This window comes from Bufo gargarizans, chromosome 1 (assembly GCF_014858855.1).
Source record: "Bufo gargarizans isolate SCDJY-AF-19 chromosome 1, ASM1485885v1, whole genome shotgun sequence".
NCBI lineage: Eukaryota > Metazoa > Chordata > Amphibia > Anura > Bufonidae > Bufo > Bufo gargarizans.
Window position 1 is genome coordinate 752445236 of NC_058080.1, and position 15807 is coordinate 752461042.

Genomic DNA, 15807 nt, shown 5'->3' on the forward strand with positions numbered 1-15807 from the left:
AAAGTGAAGTTCGGGTCCCCATAAACCTTTACAGGTTTTGGGTCAAGTTTGAGTCCCGAACCTGAAGTTTGGCCGAACCCGAACTTCCACAGGTTCGCTCATCCCTAGTTGTGATCTGTTTTGCCACCAGTGTCTAAAGGGCCTTTTACACAGGGTAATAATTGTCCAAAAGATCAATCACAATCGGTGCCCAGCTGTTTCGCTATTGATCCTCGTTTTATTGTGAATTCAAAGATTTAAGACTAAATAGGCTTTGACAGGCTAAGTGATTTAAATACTAAGTGTGATTCAATGTATATAGACACAGAGAAACAACGCTTACATTGTAAAAAAGTTAAGGAAAACAAAAAACAGAATCACTCTAAGGCCTCTTGCCCACAAACGTAAGGGTTCCGTGCCCGTGCTGCGGACCGCAAACTTTAATGGGGTCCGTGATCCGTCCGATTCGCAAAAAGATAGAACTTGCTCTATCTTTTTGCGGTGCAGAGGCATGGAACTGAACCCCAGGGAAGCACTCCGTAGTGCTTCCGTGGGGTTCCGTTCCGTGCTTCCGTTCCACACCGCCTCTCCGGATTTGCGAACCCATTCAAGTGAATGGGTCCGCATCCGTGATGCGGAATGCACACGGCTGTTGACCCGTGTATTGCGGAACCGCCGCATGGTCACGGAGCCCTTACGTTCGTGGGCAAGAGGCCTAACTTGTCGTTCAAACCAGTGAGCACATGAACAACGCCCGAGGTGATACAATAGGTGTAGTGACAGAAATCCCTCTTCACATGATGTCTCCAGGAGCTTGAAGCTGTTTGTTAATGCACAAAGGTATATAAAGGTAAACCCCTCCACCGAAGGATGTCCAGTGTGCAGAACGTGTGTCCCCGAGGTAATCACTCGGGAATGCAGTTTTATAGCACAATGGTGGTCTGGTATATGCTGACTAGGTAAACGGAGTAACTACATTCAAGGTAGAGCGCTACATTAAAAGACTAATATAACACTAATATAAGACTAATATAATAAGTACTTTATAATACCTCACAAAATACTTATTACTTTACATTTCCCATATGTCTACTTTATGTTGGCACCATTTTGTAGATGTAATTTTATTTTTTTAAGACATTAGATGGCTTAGAATTTTACCATCGGAACGCTGCGGCCCGATGGGGAAGGGAGCGCCCTCCCTCTGTTAACCCGTGAAGCATCAGGCCGCTGCCATGGCACAACAGCGGCTCGATGGGAGAGGGAGGGAGCTCCCTTCCTCTGTTAACCCCTTTGATACAGTGGTCCCTATGGACCGCAGCATGGAAGGGGTTAAACGGCTGCCATCGGTGCCAACACCAATGTCTGCCATTTCAAGCTCAGTCATCCTGAAAAAGATCGGGGCGGGGAAAAGGCGGGATGGGGATCAGCAGCGCTGCCATCAGCCATCGCAAAATGGGGGAGGGGTGTCATATATACATTTTGAAAAGGTTCTAATCAGTCCATAACTTTGGGGATCAGAACCTTTCAGCCGGCCTTAGGATCGTCTGATTGGCTAGTCTGTACAGACTAGCCAATCTAAGCGATTTCCGGGCCGGGGACTGCCCTCATTGGTCCCGGGCCAGATAGCTGAGATCCCTGGCTGAATGTAAAGCCGGGGTCTCGGCGCTGTCACCACGTCTTCAGACATGATGACAGTTTAGTGCCATGACAAGTATACTCGTCATGGAGCACTAACTAGCAGTGCTCCATGACGAGTATACACGTCATATAGCACTAAGGGGTTAAGTACTTTGTAATTTATATGGATATTATTATTTATATAAAAATCTTAGAAATTTATGAATCTTATTTTTTATTTTTATTTTTTTTTGTTTTTGTTTTTTACAAATAAAAAGTTTCATTTTTTGCAGATGTCTGTCCCGGGAGCTCAGATCACAGTATCGCACAAGACACATTTAAAGAGCATGCCAATGTTAAGCTGAATAAAGATCATAAAAGGATTAAATGTCAAAGCAATTACAAAAGGAATGAGTCACATTCATGTTCAGAATGTGACAGATGTTTCAGCTGTAAATCAAGTCTTGAATTGCATCAGAGAAATCACACAGGGGAGAAGCCATTTTCATGCTCAGAATGTGATAAAAGTTACATTGTTAAATCACAACTTATTTTACATCAGAGGATTCACACAGACGAGAGGCCATTTTCATGTTCAGAATGTGATAAATCTTTTACCCTCAAGCAGCGTCTTGTTAAACATCAACTAACTCACACAGGGGAGAAGCCATTTTTATGTTCAGAATGTGGCAAACGATTTCCTCAAAAATCAGAACTTGTTGACCACCTGAGGAGAATTCACACAGGAAATAAGCCATTTTGTTGTTCAGAATGTGGAAGATCTTTTACCCGGAAATCAGAACTTGGAAAACATCAGAGAATTCACACAGGGGAGAAGCCATATTCATGTTCAGAATGTGAGAAATGTTATGGGACTCGCTTAAGTCTTGTTATCCATCAGAGAACTCACACAGGGGAGAAGCCATTTTCATGCTCAGAATGTGATAAAAGTTACAGGGTTAAATCGCATCTTATTGCACATCAGAGGACTCACACAGACGAGAGGCCATTTTCATGTTCAGAATGTGATAAATCTTTTACCCTCAAGCAGCGTCTTGTTAAACATCAACTATCTCACACAGGGGAGAAGCCATTTTCATGTACAGAATGTGGGAGATGTTTTAGCCGGAAAGCACATCTAGTTAGACATCAGAGAATTCACACAGGGGAGAAGCCATTTTCATGTTCAGAATGTGGGAAAAGTTTTAACCGTAAATCAACTCTTGTTACACATCAGACCATTCACGTAGGGAAGCCATTTTTATGTACTGTATGTGGAAAGAGTTTTGGCCAAAAATCAGAGCTTACTGTACATCAAAAAATTCACACAGGAGAAACATTTTCATGTCTAGAATGTGGAAAGGTTTTTAGGAAAAATTCAATTCTTAAGGCACATGAAAGAATGCACACAGGAGAAGCATTTTCATGTTCAGAATGTGGGAAATGTTTTAAGCAAAAATGTGAACTTGTTAGCCATCAGAGAATTCACACAGGGGCAAAACCATTTTCGTGTTCGGAATGTGGCAAATGCTATAAACGAAAATCACAAGTTGTTGAACATCAAAAAATTCACACAGGAGAGAAGCCATTTTCTTGTTCAGAATGTGGGAAATGTTTTGTCCTGAAATCAAAACTTAATAGACATCAGAAAATTCATCTACAAATCATTTCTTCTTAATCAGCAAAAAACCCATAGAGGGAAGTAGCTACTTTCTATTTTTAATGTGTTTTCTTGACTCATAATACGGGAAAAAATGCAGCACTCAAGAAGTACAGATGTAGCAAGAAGCAGTGTGGTGCACTATGCTGTTATTGTAGCGCCTACACTATGTACAGTTGAAAGAAAAAGTATGTGAACCCTTTGGAATGATATGGATTTCTGCACAAATTGGTCATAAAATGTGATCTGATCTTCATCTAAGTCATAACAATAGACAATCACAGTCTGCTTAAACTAATAACACGCTAATAATTAAATGTTACCATGTTTTTATTAAACACTCCATGTAAACATTCACAGTGCAGGTGGAAAAAGTATGTGAACCCCTAGACTAATGACATCTCCAAGAGCTAATTGGAGTGAGGTGTCAGCCAACTGGAGTCCAATCAATTAGATGAGATTGGAGGTGTTGGTTATAGCTGCCCTGTCCTATAAAAAAACCACACCAGTTCTGGGTTTGCTTTTCACAAGAAACATTGCCTGATGTGAATGATGCCTCGCACAAAAGAGCTCTCAGAAGACCTACGATTAAGAATTGTTGACTTGCCTAAAGCTGGAAAGGGTTATAAAAGTATCTCCAAAAGCCTTGCTGTTCATCAGTCCACGGTAAGACAAATTGTCTATAAATGGAAAAAGTTCAGCACTGCTGCTACTCTCCCTAGGAGTGGCCGTCCTGTAAAGATGACTACAAGAGCACAGCGTAGACTGCTCAATGAGGTGACGAAGAATCCTAGAGTGTCAGCTAAAGACTTACAAAAGTCTCTGGCATATGCTAACATCCCTGTTACCAAATCTACGATACGTAAAACACTAAACAAGAATGGATTTCATGGGAGGATACCACAGAGGAAGCCACTGCTGTCCAAAAAACACATTGCTGCACGTTTACAGTTTGCACAAGAGCACCTGGATGTTCCACAGCAGTACTGGCAAAATATTCTGTGGACAGATAAAACCAAAGTTGAGTTTTTTGGAAGAAACACACAACACTATGTGTGGAAAAAAAGAGGCACAGCACACCAACATCAAAACCTCATCCCAACTGTGAAGTATGGTGGTGGGGGAATCATGGTTTGGGGCTGCTTTGCTGCGTCAGGGCCTGGACGGATTGCTATCATCGAAGGAAAAATTAATTCCCACGTTTTTCAAGACATTTTGCAGGAGAACTTAAGGCCATCTGTCCACCAGCTGAAGTGCAACAGAAGATGGGTGTTGCAACAGGACAACGACCCAAAGCATAGAAGTAAATCAACAACAGAATGGCTTAAACAGAAGAAAATACGCCTTCTGGAGTGGCCCAGTCAGAGTCCTGACCTCAACCCGATTGAGATGCTGTGGCATGACCTCAAGAAAGCGATTCACACCAGACATCCCAAGAATATTGCTGAACTGAAGCAGTTCTGTAAAGAGGATCGGTCAAGAATTACTCCTGACCGTTGTGCACGTCTGATCTGCAACTACAGGAAACGTTTGGTTGAAGTTATTGCTGCCAAAGGAGGTTCAACCAGTTATTAAATCCAAGGGTTCACATACTTTTTCCACCTGCACTGTGAATGCTTACATGGTGTGTTCAATAAAAACATGGTAACATTTAATTCTTTGTGTGTTATTAGTTTAAACAGACTGTGATTGTCTATTGTTGGGGAATCAACAAGGTAAAAGAGGAGAGAATATTTAAAAGAAGAAAAACTGCTACAAGAGGACACAGTTTTAAATTAGAGGGGCAAAGGTTTAAAAGTAATATCAGGAAGTATTACTTTACTGAGAGAGTAGTGGATGCATGGAATAGCCTTCCTGCAGAAGTGGTAGCTGCAAATACAGTGAACGAGTTTAAGCATGCATGGGATAGGCATAAGGCCATCCTTCATATAAGATAGGGCCAGGGGCTATCCATAGTACTTAGTATATTGGGCAGACTAGATGGGCCAAATGGTTCTTATCTGCCGACACATTCTGTGTTTCTATTGTTGTGACTTAGATGAAGATCAGATCACATTTCATGACCAATTTGTGCAGAAATCCATATCATTCCAAAGGGTTCACATACTTTTTCTTACACTATGTATATAGCACAACGTTCGTTTACATTGCATTAGAGGCACCGCACTATGCAAATAGCACAACGCACCCCGAAGTGGAACGAACATACAATTAATACCTGCTCCATCTATAAAGTCACATAACGCTAAATGATGGTTAAGAAATGTATGCAATCACCAATAGACATCTGTTATCCAAAAAGGAAATGGAACCTAGATAACACACAGTATTTTTACAGTAATCTGTATTACTGCATCTCACAACTTGTTACCGATCATTAATAAACCTTTGCTTTTAGAATGGACATGTTTGTGTTTTGGCCTACTGTACTGTTATACTAGAGATATTCAGATATTGCCTCTGCACGTACTGAGTTGAGGGAGAGATGGTAGAGCATACATGGTGAAAAACAAAGAGATGGAGCTCAAAGGGTAAAAAAGCGTAATGAAAGTATTCCCGGGAAGGGAGGGGGATGACTGTAGCTCAACTTTTCATGTTGTACAAGTTTAGGCACAACACTAATGTGAGTCTTTTGGTGGCTGGATGGCGATCGATGCTGCTGATGTCCTATCTGCCACTGAGGTATGGTGCCAACCATAAAGAGGAGAATTTGGAATAGAAGGTTGCAGGCATGGTATGGTGACCCATCTTGAAGGCATGGAACGGATTCACCCATGATTGGACGTCTTAGGGCAGAAATAACGACCAAGCTGGGGATATCAGAGGAGATAGGTCGGCGCTGCAGTTTGTACATGGTCCGCTCATCCAGGGAAGGCGTCCCACTAGTATATAGTGAAGAAGGACCGGCACTCACTTTCTTGATGATATGAAGAAACTTTTATTCAAAGTATAATACCATCATTAGTGAATAGTTTCGGCTCAAGCCTGAGCCTTTTTCAAACTGCAGTTGTTGTTTTACTTCTAAGACAATTGTTTGCGACAGGCAAAAGCTTTTTTTTGGTTCCTGCTAAGTCAACTTCCGAAATCCAACTGTTTGTGGGTGTTCCTGTGTAGTAAGTAGTTTTTTGGCCTTATTCATCATAGCAGATGAGAACAAGTCCTAACTGCCCTCCACTCCTGACCTGCCACAGCTGGTGTAAATGTGATAGTTTACCTGTGCTAAATTTTACAAGTGCTGTGTGTCACTTTCATAAATTTGACTCTCAGACCATTACTTTTAGGCCTCATGCACACGACCGTTGTGTGCATCCGTGGCCGTTGTGCCGTTTTCAGTTTTTTTTCGCGGACCCATTGACTTTCAATGGGTCCGTGGAAAAATCGGAAAATGCACCGTTTTGCAGCCGAGGCCGTGATCCGTGTATACTGTCCGTCAAAAAAATATGACCTGTCCTATTTTTTTGACGGACAACGGTTCACGGACCCATTAAAGTCAATGGGTCCGTGAAAGAACACGGATGCACACAAGATTGGCATCCGTGTCCGTGATCCGTGGCCGTAGGTTACTTTCATACAGACGGATCCGAAGATCCGTCTGCATAAAAGCTTTTTCAGATCTAAGTTTTCACTTTGTGAAAACTCATATCCGACAGTATATTCTAACACAGAGGCGTTCCCATGGTGATGGGGACGCTTCTAGTTAGAATACACTACAAACTGTGTACAAGACTGCCCCCTGCTGTCTGGCAGCACCCGATCTCTTACAGGGGGCCGTGATCAGCACAATTAACCCCTTCAGGTGCGGTACCTATCATATCCCCCTGTAAGAGATCAGGGCTGCCAGGCAGCAGGGGGCAGACCCCCCCCTCCCCAGTTTGAATATCATTGGTGGCCAGTGCGGCCCCCCCCCTCCCTCTATTGTAATAATAGCTTGGTGGCCAGTGTGCGCCCCCCATCGGGCCCCCCCCCCTTCCTCCCTCTATTGTAATAAATCGTTGGTGGCACAGTGTGCGCCCCCCATCGGGCCCCCCCTCCCTCCCTCTATTGTAATAAATCGTTGGTGGCACAGTGTGCGCCCCCCATCGGCCCCCCTCCCTATATAGCAGTAACAACATTGGTGGCCAGTGTGCGGCCTCCCATCTCCCCCCCCCCCCCCCGATCATTGGTGGCAGCGGAGTTCCGATCGGAGTCCCAGTTTAATCGCTGGGGCTCCGATCGGTAACCATGGCAACTAGGACGCTACTGCAGTCCTGGTTGCCATGGTTACTTAGCAATAGTACAATAGTAGAAGATTCATAGTTACCTGCTTGCTGCTGCGATGTTCGTGTCCGTCCGGGAGCTCCACCTACTGGTAAGTGACAGGTCTGTGCGGCGCATTGCTAAATGAATTGTCACTTACCAGTAGGAGGAGCTCCCGGCCGGTCACAGACATCGCAGCAGCCAGCAGGTAAGTATGAATCTTCTACTATTGTACTATTGCTAAGTAACCATGGCAACCAGGGCTGCAGTAGCTTCCTGGTTGCCATGGTTACCGATCGGAGCCCCAGCGATTAAACTGGGACTCCGATCGGAACTCCGCTGCCACCAATGATGGGGGGGGGGGGAGATGGGAGGCCGCACACTGGCCACCAATGTTGTTACTGCTATAGAGGGAGGGGGGGCCGATGGGGGGTGCACACTGTGCCACCAACGATTTATTACAATAGAGGGAGGAAGGGGGGGCCCGATGGGGGGCGCACACTGTGCCACCAACGATTTATTACACTAGAGGGAGGAAGGGGGACCCGATGGGGGGTGCACACTGTGCCACCAATGATTTATTACACTAGAGGGAGGAAGGGGGGGCCCGATGGGGGCCGCACTGGCCACCAATGATATTCAAACTGGGGAGGGGGGGTCTGCCCCCTGCTGCCTGGCAGTCCCTGATCTCTTACAGGGGGATATAATAGTACAATTAACCCCTTCAGGTGCGGCACCTGAGGAGTTAATTGTGCTGATCACGGCCCCCTGTAAGAGATCGGGTGCTGCCAGGCAGCAGGGGGCAGTCATGTACACAGTTTGTAGTATATTCTAACCTGAGGCGTCCCCATCACCATGGGAACGCCTCTGTGTTAGAATATACTGTCGGATCTGAGTTTCACGAAGTAGCTCATATCCGACAGTATATTCTAACATAGAGGCGTTCCCATGGTGAAGGGGACGCTTCAAGTTAAAATATACCATCGGATTGGAGAAAACTCCAATCCGATGGTATAAAAGAACTCCAGACTTTACATTGAAAGTCAATGGGGACGGATCCGTTTGAAATGGCACCATATTGTGTCAACGTCAAACGGATCCGTCCCCATTGACTTGCATTGTAATTCAGGACGGATCTGTTTGGCTCCGCACGGCCAGACGGACACCAAAACGACTTTTTTTTTTCATGTCCGTGGATCCTCCAAAAATCAAGGAAGACCCATGGACGAAAAAACAGTCACGGATAACGGACCTACGGACCCCGTTTTTGCGGACCGTGAAAAAAATACTGTCGTGTGCATGAGGCCTTACACAAATAGACAAAATTGAAGAAAAACTTCAAATTGTGCCCTGCCATAGCCTAAGCAAATCGTCACAAATTGACCCAAATATTTGCTGGGGCATTGCAGAGCCAAAAAGGCATCACAAGGTATTAATAACCTCTGTCTTTAATTAACCCCCCTTAAAGGGGTTGTTCAGAAATACCCAAATTGTAAGTGATCCCTGCAGCCGGCCTCTTCTTCTGAAACATTCCTACCTACCTGCTCCCCATCACTCCAGTCCTGTGCACTGGCCTCTGCATGTCCATCGTACAATCCTCAGCTTGTTTACTGCCTCCCAAGAATGAGTATGGCTACCTGCTCCGATGCAGCCAACGCTGAGGTGCCTCTTGTGAACACAACACTGCTGAAGCTAGTTATTGGCTACACCAGAGCAGGTGACCATGCCGAGGAGGAAGTAACACGCCTTGGACTAGAAGATGGACACATGGGAGCCAACATACACCATCAGAGTGACGAGGAGCAGGTAAGTATGAATCTTTAAATAGCGGAGGCAGGCTGTGGGCATCAGGACAACAGAGCAGAAGCTGAGGACACTACACAGCTACATAGGAAGCTTGTAGCTCAGTACGTGCTTCATTCAGAAGCACACAGATCAGTTCTTCTCTGTAATAACTTCCTTAGGCTACATGCACATGACCGTTGTGTATTTTGCAGTCCGCAAATTGCGGATCAGCAAAACACGGATGGCATCTGTGCGCGTTCTGCAATTTGCGGAACGGCATGGACAGCCGTTAATTTAACTGCCAAGACAAGAATAGGACAGGTTATACACGGAGTGCATGTTTTGTGGCCCCATTGAAGTGAATGGGTCCGCATCAAAGCCCCAAAAACTGCGTCTCGGATGCGGACCTAAAACAACGTTTGTGTGCATGAGGTCTTATCCTGGAGCTGCTTCTGAGTGACTGTGAGACAGTTAGGAAGGAGACTTTCCTCATCTTTCTGTGTGCAGTGGATGGCAGCTAATCTCCACCCACCATGTTTGAGAGCGCTGCAAACCAGATATTCAGCAAGAACCGAGGAAAACGGCTAAAAAATGCCAGATACAAGTGATATAATGGCCTGAAATGGGGTCATTTGTCATGTACACGTGTATATGGTGCAGAGCTGTGTGTGTAATGTATACGGTGCAGAGCTGTGTGTGTAATGTATATGGTGCAGAGCTGTGTGTGTAATGTATACGGTGCAGAGCTGTGTGTGTAATGTATACAGTGCAGAGCTGTGTGTAATGTATACGGTGCAGCCGTGTGTGTAATGTATACGGTGCAGAGCTGTGTGTGTAATGTATACGGTGCAGAGCTGTGTGTGTAATGTATACGGTGCAGAGCTGTGTGTGTAATGTATACGGTGCAGAGCTGCGTGTAATGTATACGGTGCAGAGCTGTGTGTAATATATACGGTGCAGAGCTGTGTGTGTAATGTATACGGTGCAGAGCTGTGTGTGTAATGTATACGGTGCAGAGCTGTGTGTGTAATCTATACGGTGCAGAGCCGTGTGTGTAATGTATACGGTGCAGAGCTGTGTGTGTAATGTATACGGTGCAGAGCTGTGTGTGTCATGTATACGGTGCAGAGCTGTGTGTGTCATGTATACTGTGCAGAGCTGTGTGTGTAATGTATACGGTGCAGAGCCGTGTGTGTAGTGTATACGGTGCAGGGCTGTGTGTGTAATGTATACGGTGCGGAGCTGTGTGTGTAGTGTATACGGTGCAGAGCCGTGTGTGTAGTGTATACGGTGCAGAGCCGTGTGTGTAATGTATACGGTGAAGAGCTGTGTGTGTAATGTACACGGTGCAGAGCTGTGTGTGTAATGTATACGGTGCAGAGCTGTGCGTGTAATGTATACGGTGCAGAGCTGTGCGTGTAATGTATACGGTGCAGAGCTGTGTGTGTAATGTGTACGGTGCAGAGCTGCTTGTGTAATGTGTACGGTGCAGGGCTGCGTGTGTAATGTGTACGGTGCAGAGCTGTGTGTAATGTGTACGGTGCAGAGCTGTGTGTAATGTATACGGTGCAGAGCCGTGTGTGTAATGTATACGGTGCAGAGCCGTGTGTGTAATGTATACGGTGCAGAGCCGTGTGTGTAATGTATACGGTGCAGAGCCGTGTGTGTAATGTATACGGTGCAGAGCCGTGTGTGTAATGTATACGGTGCAGGGCTGTGTGTGTAATGTATACGGTGCAGAGCTGCGTGTAATGTATACGGTGCAGGGCTGCGTGTAATGTATACGGTGCAGAGCTGCGTGTAATATATACGGTGCAGAGCTGTGTGTGTAATGTATACGGTGCAGAGCTGTGTGTGTAATGTATACGGTGCAGGGCTGTGTGTGTAATGTATACGGTGCAGAGCTGTGTGTGTAATGTATACCGTGCAGGGCTGTGTGTGTAATGTATACGGTGCAGAGCTGTGCGTGTAATGTATACGGTGCAGAGCTGTGCGTGTAATGTATACGGTGCAGAGCTGTGCGTGTAATGTATACGGTGCAGAGCTGTGCGTGTAATGTATACGGTGCAGAGCTGTGCGTGTAATGTATACGCTGCAGAGCTGTGCGTGTAATGTATACTGTGCAGAGCTGTGTAATGTATGTATACGGTGCAGAGCTGTGTGTGTAATGTATACGGTGCAGGGCTGTGTGTAATGTATACTGTGCAGAGCTGTGTGTGTAATGTATACGGTGCAGAGCTGTGTGTGTAATGTATACGGTGCAGGGCTGTGTGTAATGTATACGGGGCAGAGCCGTGTGTGTAATGTATACGGTGCAGAGCCGTGTGTGTAATGTATACGGTGCAGAGCCGTGTGTGTAATGTATACGGTGCAGAGCCGTGTGTGTAATGTATACGGTGCAGAGCCGTGTGTGTAATGTATACGGTGCAGAGCCGTGTGTGTAATGTATACGGTGCAGAGCCGTGCGTGTAATGTATACGGTGCAGGGCCGTGCGTGTAATGTATACGGTGCAGGGCCGTGCGTGTAATGTATACGGTGCAGGGCCGTGCGTGTAATGTATACGGTGCAGGGCCGTGCGTGTAATGTATACGGGGCAGAGCCGTGCGTGTAATGTATACGGGGCAGAGCCGTGCGTGTAATGTATACGGTGCAGGGCTGTGCGTGTAATGTATACGGTGCAGGGCTGTGTGTGTAATGTATACGGTGCAGGGCTGTGTGTGTAATGTATACGGTGCAGGGCCGTGCGTGTAATGTATACGGTGCAGGGCCGTGCGTGTAATGTATACGGTGCAGGGCCGTGCGTGTAATGTATACGGTGCAGAGCCGTGCGTGTAATGTATACGGTGCAGAGCCGTGCGTGTAATGTATACGGTGCAGGGCCGTGCGTGTAATGTATACGGTGCAGGGCTGTGCGTGTAATGTATACGGTGCAGGGCTGTGCGTGTAATGTATACGGTGCAGGGCTGTGCGTGTAATGTATACGGTGCAGGGCTGTGTGTGTAATGTATACGGTGCAGAGCCGTGTGTGTAATGTATACGGTGCAGAGCCGTGCGTGTAATGTATACGGTGCAGAGCCGTGCGTGTAATGTATACGGTGCAGGGCCGTGCGTGTAATGTATACGGTGCAGGGCCGTGTGTGTAATGTATACGGTGCAGAGCCGTGTGTGTAATGTATACGGTGCAGAGCCGTGCGTGTAATGTATACGGGGCAGAGCCGTGTGTGTAATGTATACGGTGCAGGGCTGTGTGTGTAATGTATACGGTGCAGAGCTGTGTGTAATGTATACAGTGTAGGACTGTGTGTGTAATGTATGAGAACTGCACTGATCTCCACAGACTGCACAGCCTGTAGCCTGACCCCGCCCACTTGCGTCACTGATCACATGACAGTGACATCATCACAGGTCCTTCAGCTCAAAAACATTTACTATGTATCTATCTTCAAGGTGTATCAGAACAGCAGCACCTAGTCATGTGATTCCTGACTCCTCCCGCACATGTGACTGATCACATGACTATGACATCATCACAGGCCTTTGGAAGAGGCAGACGGCTGCTCTACAGGTGGAGGTAAGTGTGTGGCTGCCAGGATCTGTGTGATATAGGGCAAATATTTATGACCAGTCCTTGGGGTCTCCACCAGCTGTGTACTGGGAGGGGGCGTGGCTTTACATGAGGCGTTACTTGGCACCAATGGTTCAATTGGAGTTTGCTCCTTTTCTTTAACCCCTTAGTGGCTGACCTATTTTGGGCCTTACTGACTAAGAGATTTTATTTTTCCCCTTCCAAGAGCCATAGCTTTTTATTTTTCTGTCTATGTAGTTGTACAGGGGCTCGTTTTTTGCAGGACAAGTTGTAGTTTTTACTGGTTTAATTTTTATTAACTCTTTCTGGGAGGGGGGTGGGAAAAAACAGCAATACTGCCACTGAGTTTTTTCATGATAAATGTCACGGCGTTCATTTGTTACTGGGGCCGGACGGCATTCATGTGGCCTCCGGTAACGATGGATCCGCAGAGCTTGGGCACGCCGTTCCCTGCTAGAGCAGCCTGCCGGATTTCACGCGCTAGAAAATAGCCAGAGGGAAGCAACAAGATTTAGGGCTCATTCACATGACCATATGTGTTTTTTCAATACACAAAATACGGATACCGGCTGCGTGCATTCCGCATTTTGCTTATTGGATCGTCTTTCTCCGGTGTGGAAATACCTACTGCCCACAGGTACGGACTAGAATAGGACATCTTCTATCTTTTTTTTGCAGGGCCACGGAATGGAAGTGCGGATGTGGACAGCACACGGAAGCAGCAGACAATACAGCTGAATATGATGGACCATTTTTTTCAAGTGCTGCCACACACCTCAGGAAACTGATACACACCCCTAAAGCCTCTTGCACACGACCGTTTTTCGGGTCCGCATCTGAGCCGCAGTTTTTGCTGCTCGGGTGCAGACCCATTCACTTCAATGGGGCCGCAAAAGATGCCGACAGCACTCCGTGTGCTGTCCGCATCCGTTGCTCCGTTCCGAGGCCCAGCAGTCTGTTTTGCGGACAAGAATAGGCATGTCTACAATGGGCCACCCGTTCCGCAAATTGCGGAAGGCACACGGACGGCTTCTCGTTTTTTTTTTTGCGGAGCCGCGTTTTGCGGTCCGCAAAAAAGCAGCAAGGTCGTGTGCATGAGGCCAAACAATCATGTTCAGTTATACCTGGACTCTGCCCTTTTCCCAGCACATACCCTGAGCCCTGACTCCCTTATTGACTTCTGGGTCAGCAGATGGGACCAGTGGCAGGAACTAGCCCAGTCTGCCGTTGGTGTACTGTCTTGTCCCACCTCCGATGTTCTTTTAGACAAGGTAATTGGAGTGACAGATGGTGTCGTCAGACCAAAGTGGACACAATTGTCCTCCACAGTCATGGAAACTACTGCATTCCTGGAAATGATTCCATCACAAAAATGTGGCTGATGCCACCGAACAGATTCAATTGCTGACATTGGGGCCTGGCTATTTATCACTGGACCAATGATGCCACTGCTGCTGTCGGCCTGTCCATTATGTCCCATTCAGCTCTGCTGCTGCCACTGCTGCCACTACTACTACCCCTAAACAGCCACATATTTCCTTTTCTGTCAGGTTCTATACTGTACTGCTCAAAAAAGGGAGATTTTTTTTTTCAAGGCCATTGCTTCTTCACTTTACCAGAACTCGGGCACACGTTCACTGGCACATGTATTTGTGGCAGTAGGATTGGTGTGTTTGTATATTGTGAGGCAGTGACAGGCCTCATATATGAAGAAGGAAGATATGTGTCTCCTAGAATGGTGCAGAAACCTATTAGAGAAGATGTATGGTATGATTTGCTGTGTTTTCGCCACGATCACCAGGCCTGAGGTAAGGCCAGGTGCGATAATCACTTGGGGATAAAGCAGTCCTCATAGCATGAGAGGAGGCGTTAGGCCCCAGGGAACAGACCTGCAGATGGCCTGTGTGGTCCCAGCCACAAGGCTGAGGAAGCCTGAGTTTGGGGGGACCTAGCAACGCCTGAAGAAGAGAGGTGTCGCACGGTCAGAGTCAGGAGGACTGCCGGACCATATCCCTACAAGGTATTTCGCTGCTTCCACCAGGAGGACTGGGGGGGTTGCACTGGTCACAGCTGAATAGCTGTCAAGGTGCGGTGTGGGTGGTAAACTCCACACCGAACACAGAAGGAACAAACAACTTCCCCAGAGAGCAAGAATCCGGTGCATCTCCCTGGGCTTTCAACACCTCTGCCTCAAGGTTGGGATATTGGGCGGATATGACTACCCCTTTAGACAATATCTGACCAGGATCTTCCGAATCACCCCCCCACCCCCAGGAAAGCTACGCAACAAAGCATCAGCCTTGACATTCTTAACCCCAGGGCAATAGGTGACAATGAAATTAAATCTGGTTAAAAACAACGACCATCTGTTCTGCCTTGGGTTAATTCGTTTAACCGACTCCAGGTAAGCCAGATTTTTGTGGTCAGTAAGCACAGTAATAGGATGAATTGCTCCTTCCAACCAATGACGCCATTCCTCAAAAGCCAACTTATTGGCCAACAAATCTCTATTACCCACATCATAATTCCTTTCTGCAGCCGAGAGTTTCTTAGAGAAGAATGCACATTTATTAGATGAAGGACGCTGCGACAAGACTGCTCCTACCCCTACCTCAGATACGTCAACTTCCACAATGAATGGCTGTGACCCATCCGGTTGCACCAGTATAGGAGCAGAAGCAAAGCATTCCTTCACCGCAGAAAAATCTTGTAATGCCGCATCAGACCAGACTGAAACATCCAAACCTTTTCTAGTCATGTCCGTTAAAGGTTTAACCACAGTCGAATAGTTCAAAATGGATTTACGGTAGTAGTTGGTGAACCCCAAAAACTGCATAAGCGTTTTCAGATTTTCGGGTCGATCCCAGTCCAATATAGCACGGACCTTCTCTGGATCCATACGAAAACCTGAAGACGAGAGTAGGTAACCCAGGAATTGCA

The 15807-nt window shown here is 46.5% G+C and overlaps 1 protein-coding gene across 1 annotated transcript in view; it reads left to right on the plus strand.

Moving 5' to 3' along the window:
- LOC122930643 (zinc finger protein 850-like) overlaps positions 1–15807 on the plus strand; it is a 138767-nt gene that overhangs the window by 33472 nt on the left and 89488 nt on the right. The gene's annotated exons all lie outside the window — the stretch shown is intronic.